Source organism: Lutjanus erythropterus, chromosome 15 (assembly GCF_056507025.1).
Source record: "Lutjanus erythropterus isolate fLutEry1 chromosome 15, fLutEry1.hap2, whole genome shotgun sequence".
Lineage (NCBI taxonomy): Eukaryota > Metazoa > Chordata > Actinopteri > Lutjaniformes > Lutjanidae > Lutjanus > Lutjanus erythropterus.
Genome location: NC_139331.1, coordinates 8,939,501 through 8,963,658, shown reverse-complemented (window position 1 = coordinate 8,963,658; position 24,158 = coordinate 8,939,501). Strand labels below are relative to the sequence as shown.

The following is a 24,158-nucleotide window of genomic DNA, read 5'->3' as shown; positions in this document are numbered from 1 at the left end:
GTGGTCTGTCATGTAAACAGCTCTCAAAGGGGAACCATCTCCACTCTCCTTTTCAAAAGCGCTCTCTCTTTTTTTTTTTTCCTGGGCCTGCGTCTCTTTCTGTGGTCATCTTCTTGACTGTCTGCTTGTCTCTTTTTTCCCCCGTCCCCTGTCTTTCTGTTTCCACATATCACACACCCACACACACACAGAGCTCTAACCATTACTGGCAGTGGATGTGTCCCAGTGCAGGGCCAATAGTGTATTGGGGTTTTAGGTGCCAGTGGGGAAGGAAGGACCCTGCTGGCTTGTCAGTGTCTCTGACCCCTCTGTCACAATGGGTCCCTCTCCCCTCCCACTCATTTCCCTGCCAAGCTGGGAAGAGTAAATATTTATCAGCCCCCACAACAATGGCCGGCTCGGAGGAGAAAGAGACTTTGACCAGAGCTCATGGAAGGCCTGTAGGCAGGACTGGTGTCAGTCGGGGCCTAAAGACGGGTTGCAGGAAGATTAAGATGGAGCCACTGAATATTGTGGAGAGATACATTCCATCAGTTAGTGGTTATAATTAGAGCTGTCCTTGAAGACCATTTTTGGGGCTTCGAAGCTTCAGTGAGAATTACCCTAGAAAATCTGAACCTTTGACTTTCCTGTGGTGACTATTTACTTGTATACTTTCCCATTAGACACTGTCTATTCTGTCCAAAGTCTCAGAAGTCAACTTGGCAAGCAAGCAAGTGTTGAGCAATTATGGCCTGTATTGTGAGTAATGTGGCCGTTTCAAATAAGCAATCTATTACGTTACAATTTTGCAGCATTTCCACACTGCAAAAACTACCACCACCTTCACCTGTCACCGGTGGAGAGGCTGAAGGTGCCTGCGTTCTCAGTTCTCACTGAAATATCAAGTTGGGTCTCGATGGATTTACTGAACCAATTCCTGATGATCAAAACTTTCTTCAAGTCAATGCTCTGACACGAGGTAGACTAGTGCTCCTGTGGAGAGGCTTTTCAGCCTGGAAATCTCGCCAAAGGAACCAACTATCTGACACAGAATTTGAAAAACATTTGTTGGGTGAGTCAACATGATTTGAAAGCCTTTACACTCTTCTAGTTTGTATGTAGACATTTCGAAACATGAATTTACTGTAGGCTAAACAAGTGTGTTTTATTGTTTTCAGCTGTGTCATCTACCACAGCCCAAAATGTATTTTTTGGTTGAATGTTAATGCCCAGTTGAATCTTAAAAAGCAAAGTTTGCTTCGACTAAGATTTGTATCATGAATTTAATGAAGTAAAATGATCTTTTCAACTACACTATCAGTGTGGCTCTAGGGAAGGCAATGTTGCTTGCTTGGTAAATTGACCACTTTGGTCCAAACTGAAGTATCTCATCAACTATTGGATGGATTGTCATGACATTTTGTATTGACATTTATGGTGGAGGTCCTCACAGGTCCAAAAATTTGTGCCTGAACCCAAAAAGACCTAGGACCCAACCCAGGTCTGATTTACCGTATAAAAAGTGGATCCAAACCCAAACGGGTCCCGGATCTTGCGTCCTAGGGTTTTGGGTGGACCTGTGAAGGCCTCTAATTCATGGTTCACCAAATGATGTGTCCCTTTGACTTTGAAAAGACTGTGACATTCCTTTGGCATCTCTATAAGGTTAACATTTTTGGTTTTGGTGAAATGTCTTGACAACTGTTGACTTGATTGCCTTGAACTTTGGCGCAGATATTATTGTTGTTCAAAGGATGAATTCCAGTGACTATGGTCATCTGCTGGTTTTTCATCTAGTGCCACTAGTGAGTCAAAGTTAGTCACTTTTCCATTGGAAAATCTTAACATCTACTGGGTGGATTGGAACAAAATTTGCGCACAGATGGTCATGGTGCCCAGATGATGTGTCCTAAAGATTTTGTTGTTCTTCTGACTTGTATCTAGCATCACCATGAGGTTGACATTTCTGATTTTGCATGAATTGTCTTGTATGTATTAGATTCGATTATCATGAAAATTGGTTCAGACATTCATACCCTCAGGGTAAATTGTAATTACTTTGGTGAACTTTTTACTTTTCTTTAAGTACCATCCCCAAGTCGAGTATTGTATATATCTATTACTGTGATTTATTACCAAATACACAACTAATGACATTCCCATCATCCTTTGTATCCAGCAGTACTTTTGGTTCAGTGCCACAGCAAAAGAAATCAGTTCAAAAGGAAAAGAACAAGCAAACTTTGCTAAGTTACAGTGGCTCCATTATGTAACATTGAATCATTCCAATGTGATTGCCTTATTTAAAAAAGACAACAGAGAAGAAGTGAAATTCGATCAGTGATTAATTACGTTTGCCCTGTAGAACTGTGGGAAAGATTTATATAATGGACCGTCTTTTTTTCCTGCCCTTGAGACACATTCAGTTTCTTTCTGTCCTCTCCTCTGCAGAGTAAGATTAGTGTCTATTAAGCACCACCACAGTACATCACAATTAATAGCCACGTGTTGAGGAGAGGGCCTGGCTGTAGCTGTATGGAAACAGACGGCGCTGAAGAGGGTCATTGTTCCCCACGTCACGTGCCACCACTCTCCGAGTGACATTAATGGCCCAGAGGCCTGGCGACTGGTGCGGAGGCTGGCAGATAAATGGACCCTACATTGTTGTACAGTAAATGTGTACAGAAAGAAAGATTGAGATAGATTAGGAGGGAGACAAAAGTAAGAGCTAAGGGCATACAAAAAGATGGCAGAATGATAGGTGGCTAGTTATCAAACCAAACTATGAGGCATTTCAAAACTGCAAACCAAGTCTTAACATGTGTTTTATGTAAAGACATTGCTTTGACTAATGTGACAGCATAATGATATGGTCTAGTCCATCATGACAGGGGGAACAGGAGCTGTCATTGACTGCAAACAGACACAGATTTACAATAGAAAGCAGACTGCATCTCAATACACGTCTTTAGGCAATATTCAGGCTGTATTGCCGCATTGTAATTCTCCTGTAGGGAGACGAAGCAGGAATACCTCAAATATATTCAGCACAGAAAGTCATGTAATATACGATCAAGGAAACACCTGCTGAAATGACTAACAGAGGATATTACAAGCAGGTGCTTCCACACATGCTTGGTTTGAGGGATAATTAGGCTGTTACACATTCCTCCTGCTCATGTATAGAAATGTTGGATAGGCCAGTTACTAAATATTTTGGAATATGTTGCAGAAAGGCCATGCAGTGCACCCTGAAATCAAAAATATATATTTCGCCTCTTTCCTGTAGTGCTGTTTATCCATCTAGTTGTTTTGGTGTGAGTTGCAGAGTTTTGGAGATATTGGCTGTAGAGATGTCTGCATTCTCTCTAATATAATTGGACTAAATGGCACTCAGCTTGTGGTGCTCAGAGCAGTAGAAATACCATAGTTCCGGTAGATCCTACCGTAGAAAGAAAGTAGTTCCTATATGAAACTGCTCTCAATAAGGTCTGTGGATTATCTTGGGTAAGTGGGTCATGATTTCTGCAAAGAGACAGTCATTTATTCCCATTATATAGGACAGAAGACAGACATCTGTACAGCTAATATCTCCAAAATTCAGCAACTTACACTGAAACTATGCAGATGGATGAATAGCATTTTAAGCCAGAGGGGGAAAAAAATGTGTATTTTGGGGTGAACTTTCCCTTCAAGTCTGGGGGGCAAAATTAAATTTATGAGCAGTAACTTTCCTCCTGAACACTCAAGAACTCAGCAGAAAGAGCACAACCCCTTTAGGAGACAGCTGATGTTAACCCTTATTTGTGATGCAATTTCCTAAACACACATTTCTATTTTTCTTAGCTAATGGAAATGAGATTTTTTTTTTTAAAGGCAGCAAATTAAATGAAGGACTTGCTTGTTGGCATGCCTTGTCTCTCCCTAGGCCTGTTAATTGGCCCAATAAGATTAGTTTTGGCAGGGCTCCATAACGAGACACTAATATGTCAGATATGGTGTGAAATGGCGGGGGGGTGGAGGGTTGGCGGGGAAGAGGCTGGTGCCTGCCAGAAAACTGAACGTTTATGACACACTTGACTTACACTGTGTGGTTTTAAGGCTCTCTTTCTTGGAAACATGATGTGTGTGAGCATTTCAGCCATCGGTAAAATTATTCTGGTACATGCAAAGGTATCCGTTAATGGAAAGTCTGCGACTGTAAAAAGTAGAGGTGCACTGATACTAGTTTCACAAGAGTATTCCAGTCTTGGCAGTAGCCCCGACAAGTGGATTAAAAAGAAACAGAAAACTGGCTGCTTATGCAAGGGAGTACATTTCTCATTCTTGTTTGCAACACTCTCACATCAACCATCTTATTGATGGAATTTTAAGATAATAACCTAAGATTTAAGGGATGCCACGGTAAGTGCACTTAACATTTATCCTACAAAGCCGAGGCTGAGCTCTCAAGATATTTCTTTTTGCATGAGGGGATGGAGTTTAAGCTGCGGAAGGAGATATATTTCATTACAATTTTGGTTGAAATAATTAATTTTGACCATTGCATGCTGCTAACTATTAAATTGAATGGTTCCCTTTAAAAAAAGTGCCTGTCCCTTTGTGTTAAACTTGCTATAAAAAAGAGTGGCTTCTATTTTAGCCATCAGCCCATTTCAATACCTTAAGTATAGTTCACCCAAAAATGAAATTTCACTCAATATCTACTCATCCCTGTGCTGATGTGAGAATGGGTGAAGATCTCCAGTTCACAAAACACTCCTGGAGCTTCAGCGGAAAACAGCGTTGCAGCCAAATCCAGTACAATTGAAGTGAAACCCCACAAAATGTCTCCATACTGCTCATGCGGTGTAATCCAAGTATCTGCAAGCTGCAACATTAAAATTTGACCCAAAAAGATGCCATGTTTTTAGCCTAAATATCAATTGTAGCCTCTCAGACCTGATCCTCGTGCACACACCTTAGGCAGGTACACAAGCTCTCGCCCAAGCAGCACGGCTGCAGCAAAGAAATGATGTTCCTCTTCTATGTCGAAGTCCTCGGAACATTTTCTTCTTTGTTGAAAGTTTGCAAAGTCAACTGTGCGCCTAACAAATCACTATTTCTGAGAAGATCTCTCTCTGATGTCTGAGTCACCCCCCCCCCCCAGCTAGTCTCTGTCAGTTTAGGAATAACATCTTGCTGAAAGCTACATGCCAGCCAGCAGGACCTGGTGAGGGTCACTGTAATCAATGTAAATGCTGTATTTTGGTGCATGACTCCGCTGTGAAAACACTGTATGGTTTAGGAGAAAAGGAGTTCTCGGGAAAAATGGATCAACTTCAAGAAACTTGATGTTAAATTATGTTAAATTTGATGTTAAATGCCATTTCAGTACCAATCAAATCAATCAATCAATCTTACATCAAGTTCATGGGTTTTTCTCTACAGCCCTTAATGATGTGGTGGCTCTCTACATTGGCACTCAGTCATCAAAACTTTGAGAAACCCCAATTTAGACACAACTCAAGCTCTGTCTTCTTTGAAATGTAAAGCCTAACAATACATCAGGAAGAAGATGTGCCCTAAATGAAAAGATGAGTGGGGACACCTTTATTGAATTAGTACAGGCACAGACATGATAAATCAGGCCAAAACACATGAAAATCATTCTTTCCCATTGGCTTTAAAAAAAAAAAAAGTTGCATTGCAGGTAGCTATGTTGAAGATTATCTATATCAACCGCAATTGAGCAGGAACGGAAAACTGCAATTATATGCATTATGGTCTTGGCACATCGCGAATGAAATTGAAGCTGAACAATGTGGAAAACATCAACAACAACAATCCTGGCAGATGTTTGAGCATTCAGAGATCACATTCACAGGATGTACAGTATTTCTTTCCAAGGCTCTTGGAATTGATCCATCTTGGCGTCAGTCGGTCTATCTACCTAATGTGGAAATGATTTATAGAACAGGTAAGAAATAACAGACATAACAGAAATATGCCCCAAAGCCGTGGTATTAAAAAAACAGCCCCATGATGTTGTTAACTAATTACAGGCAGCGCTGCACTGAGTGCATGATTCTGACTGGAGGTCTGTGGCAGTTGCTGCTCAATTGCGGAACTTATCTTTGGTTGCCATATTGAATGTGAAAATTCATTAATTTCAATTTCAGTTGTACTATACAGCCAACTTAAAGGTGTTTTCACACCTGTGCATTTTAGTCTTGTAAAATTGGACTGTGGTTCATTTTCCCCTTTGGTGCGTTTCATTTGGGCAGGTGTGCGCACAAAACAACCACGCCGAGAGGAGGTGGTATTGATCCGTTTCTAAATTAATGCAGTTGGTTTGTGATGAGAATGTGATCTTACCTCGATTCTACCCAACTACCAGGGGTACTTAGCAAGTTTGAACTAAATGGCTCTTTGGTTTAATATGTTGAGTTGGTGACAACTGTGCTCAATGTTAAATTGCATAGCAATGTTTCTGTCACAGTAATGCAGTCTGGGAACCCAACGAGTCTGGCAAGCTCATGTTTTTATTTGTGGTAGCAGATACATCTGAATAGCATTTTGGTTTGAAATGGCCACCCCTGCTGTCCAGTTGTGTTCAGTTAGCAGGTCCGTCCAGTGCAACGTGTCAGGTTCACGAAACCTTTTTGCTATGCTTTCAAACAAACCGTCAAACCTAGACGGTGCTCATCAAATTTGAATCAAGATTCTGTTACTGCATTCCCTATTTCTCGCCTCAAAGGTTTTCTTAAACGATATTGGTGTTCAGCTGTCATACGAGAGGTTGTAACCAGGTGGCCACCATTCTGTGCCCCGCTTGGAAACAGACCAATCACCTCAATGTCACATGTTTCATTGCTCTGATTGGTTGTAGGTTTATCCAGTTGTGTCCAGAGGTATTTTGGCATGCGTGTGCTGATAAGCCCCTTGAAAATCGAAAATGAGCAGAGAGCTTCCAGACTAATTCTCATTTGGGAATTACTCAAATTTGCGAATATATGTGAAAATATCTACTAGTTAAGAATATAGGACTTCCTGAATTTACTTTGTTGCTCCCACCACAGACACATCAATAAACAGAGTGAATGTTTTCAGGTGATATGTAGTGTTGCTTTGCATTTTTGTTCACTTGGATTTTCCTCTGTCTGAAAATAAACCGAACCAGCGGGGAAACGCTTCAGGTTTACAAACTCATCAACTGATTCGGACCAGAGCAAATGAAGAATAGCTGTGAAAACGCCCTCAGATCTAGCAGTGCTGGATCCGCACCAATCTCAAAACTACAGATATTATTGGCATACCTCTGGTCCTCGCATTATTATTCCTTTCGGGGGAGGCCCGTTGACCCAAGGCATGATGTAATTCCATAAGCCTGTCACTAATAATTTCCTCCTCATTTTTAATGACTCAGAGATTAATGCCAGACCGAGACTGGGCCCCCGTCATTTTCAGGGTGTGGAGTTTTTTTCCCCCCTCGTCTGCTTTTACAGCAATTTTACCCTGTTTATAAATATTTATGGACATATACAGACAGCTAATAAAGTCAGTATTGGCGAAAGGAAACTGGACAACTTTCCGCTTATTTTCATTTTTTGGGCATTACTGTTCCCCTCTGCCGCCCCGCTTCCCTGTGCCAAAAAGCTGTACCCACCATTTGACTCATAATAATAACAACTTGTTTTCTCACATGAGAAAGAAAAAGAAAAATTGCAAACAGACCTTTTGGTCCAATAAGGTATGCGCGTACATGCCCGGCGGAGACAAACATACCCTCATGTGTCCTCAGTTAATGGCACGGACGGACGAGGCTGAGGGATGTCCCTGTGCATGCCCGCACATTTTCGCACAGCCTCACCCGCCTACGCCGCATCACACACACCTGTACACACACAGACACCTGTAGGCCCTTTCTTCTTCCGTGGTACTGTATCAGTTTTCCATTTGATGTGGAGTTGTGTGTTTTTGGTCGTCGAGGCTCAGTGGACTCGGAGGAGTCAGATGTTGTGCGAAGTGGACGAGCTGTCAGGAGGAGAAAGGGGCACCATTATTGTTTCAGTGCAGTTTGTTTACTCTCAAAGACGGCGTATTTGATGATCAGAAAGGGTTTCATACTGTAAAGTTTAGGGATGAGAAAACACCTATCACTCTCATTTTCTTTTAAATTGTCTTTGTTTTTTCTTTCACACACTTTTGCTGCAGTATTCGAGCCATCTCAGTGTGTGTGTGTGTGTGTGTAAGACAGGAGTACTTATATGGGATTATTTCCAGGGTCCATTTGTCAAAGCGCACATTTATCACTGAGCCCACTGATGTCAGACCTGCTGCTTTCCCACCACGTCTCTATTACTCTGTGCTGGTACTCGCTTTGACACTCAACACCTGACCCGACACACACACACACACACACACTCACACACATGCAATCAGTCACACACAGAAAAGGGATGCATACACACACACACACACACACACACACACACACACACACACACACACACACACATTTTCACACAATAAGCAGCTCTCTGTGAGACCCAGACGCAAAAGATAAATGAATTCAGATAAATGAGCCTGAGTGAGAGACAGTTCACAGTCCTACCCGGAAAGTCAAGATGAATTCTGTGCATTCTTTTTTTTTTTTTTTTTTTTTTCTCGTTTCCCCTTGTCTTCTTTGCTTTGCTTTACTTTGGGCTGCTTCAGTGAACTTCCTCTGGATCCTAAATGCATTGCAGGCTTGTTTGTGTTCAGTCCCTGCAGTGTATTTCAGTAATGAGACTTGAGTCCACTGTGTTTTTTTACCATTCACATTGTGCTCAACAGGGCCGTCCCCAACTAAGATTTTTGTCCTATACAGATATTCAACAAATTGTCCCTTTTTTTCTTTTTTTTACAGTACAGTGTGCCAAACTAAATTCCTATATGAGCCTACATGAGTATGTTTTACCATTTAGACATCTGTGATGTAAAAATAGCAGATTTCCACACAGTCAGAAAAATTAAAAATGTGTGTCCCCCTATAGTTCAGGTATAAAACCAGTGGACCTGCAGAGATTGTATCCTGAGGCTGTAGCTGCTGTCTAGTATCACCTGTCCTTCACCCTCCTTTACGCTGTGAAGTAAAGATTTATTTGGACCAAAACACATTTTTTGTGATTGTTGGGACAGCAGAAAGATGAACCAAAGTGTTTTTGTTGAGTTTTATGTAGTTTCTGTAAAGTTTGAATGAAGCTGTCGATAACGCAAGAGGATTCTGGTGAGTTTGATGTGAGCAACGTAACAACTGTTTCTGGTTAACCGAAGAGTATATTACTCTTTAAAGCAAGGTCTGTCACTGTCATGATCCTCTCCATTACGTTGTCAGACACTAACACAAACAATCCGAGGCTGTCATTGGTGAAAGCAAGCGCAAACAAGCAAGCGTCACCTGCTCCGCATGCTCTGCGGGTGCACCTGGATGCTCGACAGGCAGAATCTCAGTTGACTGCGGAGACTAATGATTGGGATCTTTGACTATCATAGACAGCTTTAGTGCTTAAATTATCATAGAGCCATGACGTCTTTTAACTGCTTGTCAACTAGACGGGCTGGTCTCTCACCAGCCTGTGAAAATATTGTGTTGTATGTTGGTCTTCTATAATTATATATATATAATTGATGCCTTATATTGATATCTTATAATTACATTGTTGCCATTACCACCAGAAGTTCAACTCCTCTTAAGACCTCAGAGAAACAATTTCTTCTGATTAAGATATTTACTAAGCTAGCTAATGGCCAATAATAGTGATGGGCATTAAACTAGAGTTGGAAATTGTCTTTGAGTAGCTGCTAAAAAAAGAAAAAAATGACACAACCTCTAACTACATTTTCATGTAGTTTATAAAATGTGAGAAAATATGTTAAACACTTATCACATGGGTTGGGCGATGTGACCGTATTTGTGGTGAAATAGTATGAAATGTGTCGACCGCATCAGATTTGGCAATACCGTTTCGATTGCTGGAACAGGCTACCACATTCTTACCTGATGTGAGAGCGACAGGTGGTGGCAGTCATGGACTTCTAAATGAGGTTTCTAACTGTTGCAGAAGAGTGACCAAAAAAAAACCATGGGGAGGAGAGTAAAACTGTAAATACAGAGCAGGCGTCATCCTGACCAACCCAAAATGAGGGAGAGGAACTTATTGCTAAAAGGGGTACAACCTCTGTCATGTGGACATTGTTGTTTGTATGGAAGTTTCAAATAAAAGAAGAAAATAATCGAGTGTAATGAAGTACCATATCATTATTTTGAACCATTTCTTCACTGAATTTGCAGAGCAGTTGCTGTATCGTGATACCTCTCACAGTCTCCTCAAGCCCAAGGTTGATAAACAGTCAAAAACTCAAGTATATTTAATTTACAATGATGAAGAGCATCAAATAGTCACATTTATATCCCAGAATTGGATAATATTTGGCCTATGTGCTCAATGACTGAATTAACCAATTAACTGATCATCAGATCAGTTACAGTTACAATCAGTTACTTTTCTGTTGACCGACCAATCATTTTAGCCTTAAATTACACCTGCTGTTGCTCCTGGGTGCCAGCCTCTTAAACTGTCCACCATTCTGGCCTGCTTATCTGCCATTTGATACAGTTTCCTTCATTCATTCGTGTTTCAGTGTTTTCTTCTGTCTCATGCAGCACAGCCTCCCTTCGGTTTTATCTTGCGCGCTCAGATTGTGGAAAATGAGGAGAGGGAATTCAAGGCAGAAAGTTAGAGACAGAGGAGGAGATGGAGAGGCGAAGTTATGAGAGAGATGTGAAATGAACATTGTGTTAGACTGTCAAGTGTGTGTGTGTGTGTCTGTGTGAGCGTGTGTAGAGCGGAGAGCAGCTGCAGAGGCCCTGGTTCCCGTCTCGCTGGCGCACACCTCTCCGCAGGGAGCGGGAAGGGCTCCAAGTGCCCTGAGCTCGGCTCTAACCGCCCCCAGAACCAGAGACAACACACACACACACACAACGTTACATGCATATATGCCTCATGCACTCAAGGGCCCTGTCACTTGCTTGTTTTCTGCCCTTCATTCTCTCTACTTTAATATTTTTGGCCCCGCTGCATGAATGGAGCATGCAGAAACAGCATCCAGAGAAGAACAGGCTGAAGGAATACAAACAATTTAGTGTAACAATAGAGTAGATGCTGTATAAATTACATCTTTCTATCTAACATGCGCATAGAGCAGCGATCTGGAGCCAGAAAGCCTTTTTAGTGAGTCTGTTCGAGCTCCTTCCTACCCGGCCCTGTACCCCCCCAACCCTCAGAGGGCCCTCCAAGAGTGCATTTGTCCTTCAGTGAGATGACACAGGATGAAGTCACCCCATTTGCCTTGGCACCAGCATCTCTCTTTCAGGCACTGTGGTGATGTGCCAAGGGCTATGTTCTCACAGCAGAGCGTACTGCCCAGTCCTCTATGAGAGGGACAAGGCCATAAAAACTGAAGTATCCTCTCGGTTGCACAACAAATTGCGGTGGACAGGAAGCAGGGCAGGAAACATTTTTTTTTTGTCCGTCATCCACAGGGGACATTGCACAACTCAACTACAGTATATTGCTATTTTAACAGCCAATTACCTCTGAACAAAGTAGGGCATGAGTGGAAAGTGATGGCTGTGCTTGAGATGATAAAATCATCCATCATTTGATTGATAGGGGTTGTAGGGTTTAATTCAGATGGCTTCCATTTTTTGATCATGTTCCAAGTTGGTGAAACAATGAGATTCATTCTATTGTTGTCTTATTAAAGAGTAATGTACAAATCACTCCTTTAACTTAGTAGCAAGCATATTTTAAGTTTAATGTCATATAATATTAGGCTTGTTGAGCCTCAGGAAAAACAAGCAGTTTAGATATGTCACACAGCAAAGGCCATATATGTAATGAGGCGACTGTTCAGTGATAGTCAACTGACGGCCCATGGGCCACATTCAGCCCAACCCAAGCTTTCTATCCGGCTCCCAGAATGGTCCCAGATGGAAGTATTACAATATTTATGTATTTGCAGTGTTATGAATTGGGTGTGGCAAAAGTCCCACAGAATTGTTTTTATTGAGTTACTGCTAATGCAAAACAAACATTTCCTATGGTTAAAGCTTCACATGAAATTAATTTAACTAGAAAAACACGAGGTTTGTTAACGCTATTTTCATGATGAAGTAGTCACAGGAAGTGCACTGCCTTTGTCATAAGGATAACTTTACTATCACACTTGAAAAAGAAGAAGAAGAAGGAGCAGCCACAGTGAGCTGTTAGATGATGTACTTCACTTCAAAAACGCACAGAGAGGAGAAGGGGGGAAGAAAAAGAGGCTGAACTGAGCACAAACACACCTCCTTGGTGCCTGTGCAAGGTGAAACATTGCTTCACTTTCTGAACATACCAATACTGACCTACAATAAATATTGAATGTAGGGAAATTCTAGTACTAAACCGTTGTTAGTATCAAGTAGTTTTAGAAAAAGTACCTAAATTTCTTGGCACTTAACTTGCCACTAGAGGTGTAAGAAAATATTGATACTCTTGAGTATATCGATATTATGTTTTGTGATACTGTATTGATTCTCAAAAATACTGCATAGCAATATTGTGGTATATGCAATTATTTGTCGCAATGGTTCACTTTGTGTTGTGTGTAAACCCCTAACTGCCAGATAGCACTGTTTTTAACTACCTTCACTGTTCTGATTGCATCAGAAGTAAACTTTTTAATTTTATGCATATGGTGGTGTTTTCTTTATACTATAAAATTAGAAAGGAATAACCAAATAAAACCTTGCTTACAGCATCACAGTATTTTGAATTGTAACCCCCTGTTTTGTGATACGTATTGCCAGATTCTTGCCAGTATACAGCCCTAACACCAAGTTATGGAACAAGAAAGAGCAGCCACAGTGTGCTGTTAGATGATGTACTTTACTTCATGGACACACAGAGAGGAGAGGAGAGGAGAGGATGGAAAAGAAGAGAGGCTGGAGGGAAATAACAGAAAGAACCTGAGTCTCTTGAGTACGCTGCTCAGTCAGAGGCTGAACTGAACACAAACACACACCGTCAGTGCCTGTGTGAGGTAAAAATTAGTTTCTTTTTCTGTGTGAACACACTGTTATTGTTGTGAAATTCTAATACTGAACCGTTTTTAGCAGCGAAAAAGTACCTACACTTCTTGGCACTCAGCTTACTGCCTCCCCTAACAAATTTGAGAGTGAGAAAACTGTTTTTTTTACAAAAGATTTTCCGATGCTTGATTTAATAAAAGCTTGGACTGGGCTCTGAAGCAAACAGTGGTCCTGTTGTTGTGTGAGAAATTCTGTTATACACACAGTTGAAACAATAGTATAGTGTAGAGCAAATTGAAGCAGATCTTTTGGTGCAGTTTGGGAATTGATTTTGAGACAGACTTGTATAACAGCGTGAGATCTTGCAGTGACACTTTTCAGAAGTGTATTATTAACTCTAAACAGTCTCCCACAGGTCTTTCAGTCATTTGTGGTGCCTGCAGCTGGAGTGAATATGATACCAATAGCTACAAAACAGACAGTCAGTGTTATAAAATGTGTACTGTGGCGGCCCTGTGTGATATTCTTGTGGTCGGACACAAATAACACCATGTACTGTTTGAACAACACTGCAACGGATAAGATCTGTACACTTGATGGAAAACAGTCCCTCGCAAAAAGAGCGTGTGATGAACATCCTGAGGAGTAAAGTGTAGCTCGTATATTAAGCTCATCTGTCTGCGATAAGGTCGGCAACATGGAGATCCTCACACACGACATGATTGAAACGGAGAGAGAGCTTTGAAGTGGCCTGGATGTCACGAAGGATCTCGAGACCGACCTTGTCTGCGTTCCAGCTGCTGACTGCGGTGACACTTCAGCGACGCTTCAGCTTCAATGTTTCTCCAGCGTCCGCAGTTTTTTATTTGGAGAAATAAAGGGAGAGTGTTATTTTATCTCCTCTCCTTCTATCTCCCTCTGCGCCACTCCCTCCCTCGTCTGTATCCTCTCACCCCGACGTCCTTTCCACCCTTCATTCTCACAGCTCGTTCCCTTGAACCTTCACTTCGCCCTTCCTCACATCTCCGCCTCTATCTCAGCATGTCTGACTGCCAAAAGGTTTATGACGGCAGGATGTGATCTCACACCTCCTCCGAAATTTTCAACCACACAAAAAAAAATGTCTTTTTTTTTTCCCTTTTTCCTCCTCAAGGCTATCTCGGCCCCCACCCTCAGAGGCCCTCAGAGGCCCCTGGAGAAATTTGACACACAGATGCGATCTTTCAAGTTTTATCACAGTTTTCCTCCAGACCCATTTCTGCTCAAGTCTCTTTCTGTCAGACATCACGTGTTCTAGCATATCCTTTTGTTTGAATGTTACCTTCAGTCAAACCCTTTCAATTTTTCAATATACTGGTTTAAATATTAATTTTAATATTTTTAATGTTTCCCATTTTTTGGCTTTGAAGCAGCAGTGAGAATTGCCTGCTAGCCTGCTGCCCCTTAAAATAGTTTAAGGGGTGGGGTTCAACACAAGCTACATTTAGTTGATTAACAGATTAGTAAATCAGTTTTACAATCAAATAGCCACTAAAATCAGCTGAAATGATAGAAACTGTCTGATCGTAATTTGTAGAGTTTCTGCTTTTTTCTGTTATTGTAAATATTCAGATATATTTAGATTTTAGACATTGTTCAGAGGATTGATTACAGACTTATATGGACTTAATTGATAGAGACTTATAAAGCCTCATTTAGATGGGGTGGACAATGCAGGGGAAAGTGGGGAATGAAATATTCACTGTGCTCCTCAGTACTTTTACTTATTGTTCTGGGCGTCATTTGAACCTTGGGGAAATGACAGGATGTGGTCTGTGAGGAACATGGATATTCTGCAGTACAAAGCCTCCCCAGGGGAGAGTGGGAGAGTTGAAAAATCAGTCAAAGCTTGTGGTCGTTCTTTGAGTCATAAAAACTCTGTCAAATTTTACCACAAAGATATGAAATAAAATTTGATATCATTCAGTGTGACTTAAGACTTCACAAGATGTATATAACAATAGAAATCCACTAAAAATTATTGGGGTAAAAAGGCTTCAGAACTTTTCTGAGAATCATCACATTTGAAATATTTCTTCAGTATCAAAGTAATCCAGCTTTACATCTATGGCTACACTGCAAACATGAAAGGGAATACGAAGTATAAGCTCAAGAGGCTAAGAAAGATTTTAGTGGATCACTCAAACTGCATCAAAAATGAGGCGGACATGTTGTGTCCCTCCACAGAAGAAATGATACCCTTGCGTCCTTACATAAGATTTTTCAAATGGCCACAATTGCGCAAAAATCCTCCTGTCACTTTTGTCATCCTGATCGTCCATATTGGGATTTTATGTTGCTCTTCTCTGCACGCCACATCTGTTGCTTGTCTGTCCATCCTAGAGGAGGGTTGCTCTTCCTTAGGTTTCTTCCATTTTTTTTCTGTTTTTCGGGGGGCAATTGTTCCTTACCCAAATCAGGAGTCTAAGAAAGGTATCATATGCTGCATGTAGAGTCTGTACCAAGTCTTTAAAATTTGGAAAAGGCTAAATTTTAACTGTTACGTTTCGTCGACAAACGAAACCAAACCAAAAATCGTTTAATGTATCTTTTAATAAACGATCATTCTTGTTTGCTGTCTTGTGGTGTTTCACCCCAGACATGGAGTGAAATTGACCGACATGAGCACTGAAATGAAAAGAAATGAAGAAATGATATGTGATGATTTAGATTAGATACCCTTAAAAGTGCCTGAAAAACTCCAGGAAGTTGTGATGTTGCGATCGCAACAGTTCACACAAATTCAACCAATTCCCATGAATTCTGTGCGGCCTTGCAGTTTTGTCCAAACTCTGCAACTTTGTCACAGGTACTGAAAACTACAGAAGGTTTGTCATTGCTAATGACATTCATCAATGCTCTGTGCACTTTGTCGCCTACAAATAAAATATTTTGTGAGAGTTTTTGTGCTCATGAGCCTTTTTGGTGAGGTCTAGAGCACTCAGAATAGGAACAAGTTGCCTTTGATTGTAATGAATTTAAATGTTAAAAATTGCAACTTTCTTTTGCAGTTTTCTTTTTTTTTGACACATTTTTGACACATGAATCAGAATTTTTTTTTAGAAAATGTGGCATTTTAGGCCATAACTATCTCAAAAACAGCCTGCAAAATCCTGGAGGGACTGAAAAATGTGTGAATTCAACTCTGTGAAGCTGTACAAAAGCTATGTAAAGCACCTTGAGACAGATTTGTGATTTGTGATATTAAGCTGTCTAAATAAAACTGACTTGACTTGACTCCTGCTCACTCCCCAGAGGTTGGGAGACACACACACACATAAAGTGTTTGTTGAGTAGGGGCTGGGGGGATGCGGAGTGTAAAAAGGCTCCTGGCTTTGTGTATGTTTGGGCAGTTCCTCAAAGGCCGTTCTCCTTATGAGCAAACGCTAACTTTGGTCTCCTCAAAGAGGAACTCTCCTCCATTAATTCACACACACAAACATCTGTCCACCAAATTCCTCCTAAACAGCCCTTTGTGTGATTTGTCTGTCTGTCCATCTGCCTCTTATCCTTCCCTCCTTCTCAGTTTCTCTCTTTCCGTTCTGCATAACTTCCCCGTTGGCCTGTTTGTGTCCGAGATCAAACCAGGACTCTGTTCAGACAAATCAAGATCTCCTTTCTCCCCCTCTGTTCTGCGGTTTGGAGACAGACTCTTCTTCTGCTGCTGCTGCTCCCTCCTCTTCTGCTTGATAAGGACCCTGCGTTTGCATACCACCACTCTCCCTTCTTTACTTTCTCCTTTCTTGGTCCGTCCCTCCCCTCGCCACCCCTCTCTCCCTCTGAAAGACACCAAAAAGAAGAGCTTTGATTGAACTGTGTCTTTTTCCCAGACTAGGAAGTTGCAGAGGCACTTGAGAAAAGGGAAGAGGGAGAGGTGGAGTGGAGGGGCAAAAAAGACAGGGGCGACCTGTGTCCAAAAAACGACAAAGGCTGCTCCAAAGCCCCTGACACCAAGTGAAATCCTCTGGAAAAACAGCCATAATTAGAAGGCTGAGCCTGGTTTTGTGCCAAAAGCGTGCATGTTTTAATATGATAAAGCAACAGCAGTGAAACAACAGGCCTCTGTTTCTAATTTCTAAACACGATCTTGTTCTCCTGCCAAATAATCGCAGCTGGCCTGTATTGATTCTGTGTGCAGTTTAAAAAACCTGATGGTATGATTTAGTCTTTGGCTCATGGCAAAAAATAATAATACTAATCCTTTAGGCAAACTGTATATTTTAGACATATTGTTGTTTGGAACAAACATTCATGGTGCCCAGATGATGTGTCCTAATGACTTTGGTGTTCCCCTAACATTTTCTCTAGAGCCATCATGGGCTTCATATTTGCGGTTTTCGGGGGAAATGTCTTGACTAATGTCTAAACTACTAGGTGGATTGCCATGAAATTTGGTACAAACATTCATGTTGCCCTCAAGTTGAATTGTAAAAGCTTTGGGGATCCATCGTCAGGTAAAACTTTATTTTGATTTTGACTTTTCATTTGACCAACATGTCTTTTGATTAAAAACTTGAAATTGTATGACATTCCCATTCTGTTTTTTTTTCCTTCCTGATAGCAATATGTTTGGGAAAAAAAAAAAGTTGGGATGTTGTGTAAAACATAAATAATAACAGAATGCGATGATTTGTAAAACATTTTCTTTCACTGTGCTTCATGATGCACCACACCTTTTCAATGGGAGACAGGTCTGGACTGCAGGCAGGTCAGTTTAGTACCTGAACTCTTTTACTACGAAGCCATGCTGTGACTTGGCGTTGTTTTGCTTAAATAAATAGGGATGTCTCTGAAAAAGACGTTGTCTGGATGGCAGCATATGTTGCGCCATAATCTGTATATTCCTTTCAGTATTAATGTGGCCTTCACAGTGACAGTTACCCATGATGTCATGGGCATCAACGCACCCCCATTTCATCACAGATGCTTGCTGTACTGGTAACAATCTTGGATCCTTTTCCTCTTATGCCCAGTTGGACTGTTTACCCACACAGTTTTTCCACAAAGTGGCGAAAATGATACTATCACCTGTTACCAGTCAACATGTCTGCCTGTGGAATGTCCCAAACAGGTGTTTTTTGAACATTCCACAACTTTCACAGTCTTTTGTCGCATTTGTCCCAGCTTTTTTGAAACACGTTGCATGAGTCAAATTCAGAATGAGTGTAGAATTACAAAAAACAGTGAAGTTAATCGCTTTGAAAATCCCCATCTTTTGGAATTGGGGTTGGACTATTAGCAAATGTTAGCATGCTTGCATGCTCAACCATGACAGTAAACATTATACCTGGTAGACATCAGCATGTTAGCATTGTCATTGTGAGCATGTTAGCAGCCTCTCTCACATCTGTCCCTTTAACTGGCTCATGATCCCTCAGATTGATTTTGCAACCCCATAGGGACATCTTGACCCACATGTTGGGACCCACTCCATGAGAGTAATTCAAAATTTACTAATTAATTTACTATGGAGACATGAATGGTGTGTGTGAATGTCTTCCATTAATTATGCGGTCCTTTGTTTGTCACTGCTGGATACACTCTCAGTGCTCTTAGCAATTTAGCTCAGTGTCAGCGAAGTCATATCCGGGCTGTGTGTAAAACGTGCTAAGTGATGTAAGGGACTTTCTTTGGCTCTGCTTTGGGTTATTTCTCTCTAATTGTTTTGAGATCACAGCACATTAAAATCATTTCATCATCCACAAATCAACAAGTATCCTCGCCTTTGGGCTTTGCACCTGCCAGCCATTGTGCGTCCAACATGTGCATGTGATGTCATTCACACCTTTGAGCTGCCAGTCAGCACCTCGGAGAAGAATGTCGACTAGAAGTGCAGCTAAACCACCGTGCCAACCTCTTATAGTTCGAGCCAAGCACATTCACTTCATTATTTTTTTTTTTCCTCCCTGTGGTGTCTGTCATTTTCTTTTATCTCTGTGTTTTGTATGAAAGGAAATGATAAGAAACAGACAGATAGGTCATCTGGATACAGCATGTTTCACACAACCGCAGCAGCATGGCCGCCCCGCTCACTTGTTCTGCTCCCGTCCTCCAAGTCTGCAGAGAGGATAATATCAGGCATAATTCAGTACATATGTCCTCTGTTTGTCGCAGGTCAAATCTCAACCATTACTTTAGTGACAGCTGTATTATAAATCCCTTCGGGGCTCGGTCACTTTATCATTTATAAAAGCAAAAGTTGGAACCAAAATAATTGAATTTCACTTAATCACCAGCACACCTATTTCACGAGGATGCAGAAATGAACCTGTCACAATTATGGGTAAAACTACTCAAAAACCTTTCATTCAGACCTGGACAGACTGCCCTGGTCCCACTGTAAAGTGTCAAAGCTAAATTCATTCACTTGTCTTTGGGAAACGTGTCTCTAGAAGCAGCCTTCAGCCATCAACATGCAGAGCAGGTACAGAGTGTTTATGGTGAAACACACTGATGCATCTAAGAACTGAATATTTCCCCCACCCCCACACTCCTTCCTGAAATTTTGCTCATAAGATTTGACTTGAAATGTGCGATATAACAGATGACTGTATCGTCATATCTGAGTTTTTAGTGTTTCTACTGGTTGCTGCTGAGGGGCTCAGATCACAGTATAATCGCAGTTAGTGAAAGGTTGTGTGTTGTGTTTGCTGCCACAGAAAACAAATTAAAGATCCCTGTTTATGGGACACTACTGCATTGACTTCCTGTACTCTTCACAGCAAAGCTACTCCGTAAAAATCTAAGTTAGCTAGTTAGCAGATGAATCATTGTAATTTTCTTTGTGTAAAAAATCTCTACAGAACATGATCAGTATTCTCATACCATACCAATAGTCTGAACTAGACCAAAGCAAAAGTTTGTCAGTATAATAAAATTTACTGAAAGTGTCAAAAGTATATGTAGCATTATGCATTGTGCATTGAAAACGTCTCTGTCACTGCTTTACTATCGTATCTCATGTTTTTGGATTAATATTTTTGGATTTTGATTGCTCATTTTAGCTACTTTATATACCGTTGGGTTTTATCTACAGCAATGCATCATATTATATAAGAACACCATATGTTTGCACTATTTGCGAATTTACAGTATGGTATTTTAGAGAAAATGTGTATGTCAACATATATATTGTATATTGCAGAATAGCGTAAAAATACTAAGATGCTATTTTTAATCCATATCACCCAGCCCTAACTTGCCTATAGACAACAACAACAACAAAAACAACCTAGCCACAGGCCTTCCTAACATTGGGATCCAAACTTAAAGACAACAGATAACCTCACTCTGCAGCTCCACAGTAAAACTTTATCTTAAGCACAAAACATCATACAGTTTATACACATAACACACAAAGCTACAGATAGGCCCACAGTGGCTGCTTTACTTGGAAACATAACAAAGAAAATGCACAGTAGAAGAAAACTCAATGGATTACACCATCTCCTCACAGCAAGCTAAAACATGTGTGAGACACATGGTTCCTCTTGAGTGCTAAATCAAGCTTTCCTCATGCATTTCATGTATAATAAGGTTTTTTTTTCGCATCAGATTTACAGCCAAGCAGAAACGAAATCGAACTGAACACACGGCCTCCCGTTTCTAAATTTGAATAACTCAGGCATAAGGGCTCATATGGGTTACGGCCATTCCTCGGCCCCCCCTCGGGTCCTTCTGAGCAGACGTCAGGGGGGGCTCAGCGTTAATCGGGTGGGAGATGTCCGTCCTCACCGCCAAGGTGTCGAAGGGATAGAGTTTCCCTGGTTTCCGCGTCTCAGACCTACAGAAGCCAGGGAGCAACGTGAGCGGTGCTGCCTTTTTTTTCCCCTCCTCTTAGTCTCTCATTCATTCAGTCAATTACAGTCGCACCTTTTTCTTTTTCTCTTTTGTTCATTTAATTGTCCACATACACTCGAGTTCTCCTTTCTTATGCGCTCTTGTAGTTCTCAGTTTTTCTTTCATTGTCCCCCGTCTGTGCTTCTCTTTCTCGTTAGCCAGACATTATCACATGCAAGGGTAGCTGCAATGCTCTGAGGGCTTCTAGGATTACCTGCTGCCTTCCTGCATTTATGTCGGAGCACATTACGATCCAGCATCTGTACGTTCTGCTATTAGATCACTGTTAATGTGCTTTCAAATCACACAACGAGTTGGATCATGTTTAAACTTACAGGACGGAGCCTTTTATGGAGTTTTTTTTTTCCTTCTCTTCCCTGTTTTCTCCTTTCTTTTTTTGCAGCTGTTTGAGGTTTTATGCCCTGCTCTCTGTGTTGGACGTAGAGAGAAAACAACAATTTGCTGTTTGGGCTGCATGTCTGCTCTGTGTACCACATTTTGCCTCAGTTGACAAATCCACAATGAAAGGGAATGATAGTTATTCTAACCCCAAAATTTGGAATTAGTCATGGAAAAATGATTTAAAAGCATGTTGAAGATGCATTAAACATTATTCTTGACATGCCATGCCAGAGGCCTTAAATGGTTTAGAAACATCTTGTCCTCCTCTATCCTTCTCACCCTCCTTCTTCAACTGTTTCCCCACCCTCTCCTTCTTTTTTTTTTTTTTTTTTTGTTGTCCGCTAAACCTGTCACTTTGATGAGTTGTGTGCAATCATCCCAGGGGCCGTTGGGCTTTCACCAGGGCCTCCGTCCTTCCTGGTACAGTGCGGCCTTTGATGTGGTTCCTTCTTGAGCTCCATGCGGGCAGACTTTGGCCCAAACTCAGCTTCTCTAATGCATTTTAACACCATGCATCAGCACAATGTTGATCTTGGTGGAGGTATGAAGCCGGACGCTCAAAGGCCTCTGTGTTGGAGGGGATCATTGTCCCGAGCTGACCGGTCGCATGACCACTGTCAGTAGGCCGGTGTTAGCTCCGTCACTGCAGCACCCACAGGGAGCTGGGCTGGTTCTGAATCTCAGCGGCATGTTATGGAGTGAGTTTGGGTCCTGAAGATGACAGCAGTGAGATGTTTCTTAGAAGCAGCAGTCTGAAGACGAGGCCCCTTTGACGTGTGGACAATGGTAGCTGGGGTTGAACATTATCCATGGCCTGATGGCCACTAAATATTCTATGTAGGTGGCCCCCTGTGGTTAACAAGTTTTATCTCTACTGTAGGGATGTATCAGTTTATTGAATATGCCGATATCACAAGAAAAAAGATGTCTCAAAAAACTGTAGTGATATCTACCTTGATGTTACAGTTAATTATTTCTTATTTCCACTGACTGCTGCATTAGTTTTATTTTGCAATTTTTAATACAAAATTCAAACATTAATTTCCAAAGATGATTCATGCCACTTTTTTGCACAACATTACTGTCTCGAAAACATCCCGATTCTGTCCTGCCTTCTAGTTCAACATTCAACGACAACAGCAAACAGAACTTGTCGCCGGCTACCTACTGATAGGTCAGTGCCTGAGTCCCTGCATACCCCTTGCCGGCTAGCTACCGATATGTCGGGGCTACTGAAGTATGTATACTTAGCCTACACAACACAAAAGGCAGACTATGAAAAAATGAAACGGGAATGAAGATTTAGGAGTGAATGGAAACAGGAGTTTAAGTAGCCAGCTAAGGACGTAATGTACAGTAGCTGCAAAGTCTAGCTAATTTTTCATTAAAACGCCACATCATGATTAATGGGAAAAGAGTCAGAGTTGAGGAAGGCTGTGTGAAGTTTTCTGTGTTGTTTTTATGTAAGTTAACATTTGGGCCACCAAATTTAGGGGCTTAGTGACACATTGGCCAGTGCTTTATAATATTAGCGTATGTCCCTGGCACTTACATAAATCCAGAGTCACAGTACATTTTTAAACACAAACTGACATAAATGGTAAAAATAAAAAATAAAAAATACGCCTGACTACAAGTGGAAACACATCAGGAAATAGGAACAACACATCACTTCTTGTCAGACAAAAGAGAAGCACAATACAGTGAACTCTACACAACTTATTAGTACCAGGTTATTATTATTAGAGACAACTACAAAGCACTAAATGGCTTAGGCTTCGACTGGCCCCCGGGGCCAGCTGTGAAAGAGTGCCTCACTACTGCAGATGATTACAGCTTGCTATATGAACTGTGTCCTAATCCTGGTGGACAGCTGAAATTAAAGCCAGGTACGGCCCTCTGCCTTCCCAGCATTCCCTGTGATAAACCTCCTCCCCTGCTGAGAAGAATCGGTTGTTGTTGTGCATCCAGAAACGTCCACAGTCCGTGGAAACTGAGTTTCTTTTGGTAAATCAAGGACCAGTGATGAAATTTAAAAATTAAAATGACTTACTGCAATTCATTTTAATATGATCTCTGCATTGGGCCCAGCATGAGAATACAATTTGTGCACTTGGCACTAAGTAAAATCAGGCATTGTATTGTGCATGTTTCCTGGCTTTGCACACATTGTTTGTTCCTTGCAGACTCCACTATATATGTGTTGTCATCAAGTTGAACACATCCTTTTAAATACTGCGTAACTGTTCACCAAATGTCTGTTTGACATGCTGGGTCCTTAACCTGGAGAAGGGAGGTAGTTTTATTCCCTTAAATGAAAATTTGTATTGACTTGGACAGTTCCACCCCTTCTGGGGTTTGAATGAAACCACAGCTTTTGTTGTCTTGGGTGGGGAGGTACAGAGAGGAAAGAGAGCATTTTAAAGTAGTCATTAAAGCAAACCTAGAAGAGCAGCCAACACATCTGAACAGTAATCTATAATTTAAATAAACTGATGAGTTAAGACCGGGTGCGGCGTCATTAAAGAATTATGTGGTTTAGATAATTAAAGACTGTTTACTGTCTCTGTCAGTAGAGTTGTTGAAAGCCAGCTTTGGGCATTCAATTTATAAAACTGACTTTTGTATATTAATGTTGTGCCTAAAGCCTATTAAATATTGTTTAAACTTTTTATTCTAATGTTTGATAAATGTCTCATAAAATAAAGTTATCGTAAGACTAGCTAATTTAGAGGACCCTGTACTTTGGTGTTAGCAAACAGTTTTAAAAAAAATGTGCCATTTGGTGTGTAAAGAA

At 41.1% G+C, this 24,158-nt stretch overlaps 1 protein-coding gene across 1 annotated transcript in view; it reads left to right on the top strand.

Moving 5' to 3' along the window:
- disp1 (dispatched homolog 1 (Drosophila)) overlaps window positions 1-24,158 on the top strand; it is a 112,425-nt gene that overhangs the window by 42,768 nt on the left and 45,499 nt on the right. The gene's annotated exons all lie outside the window — the stretch shown is intronic.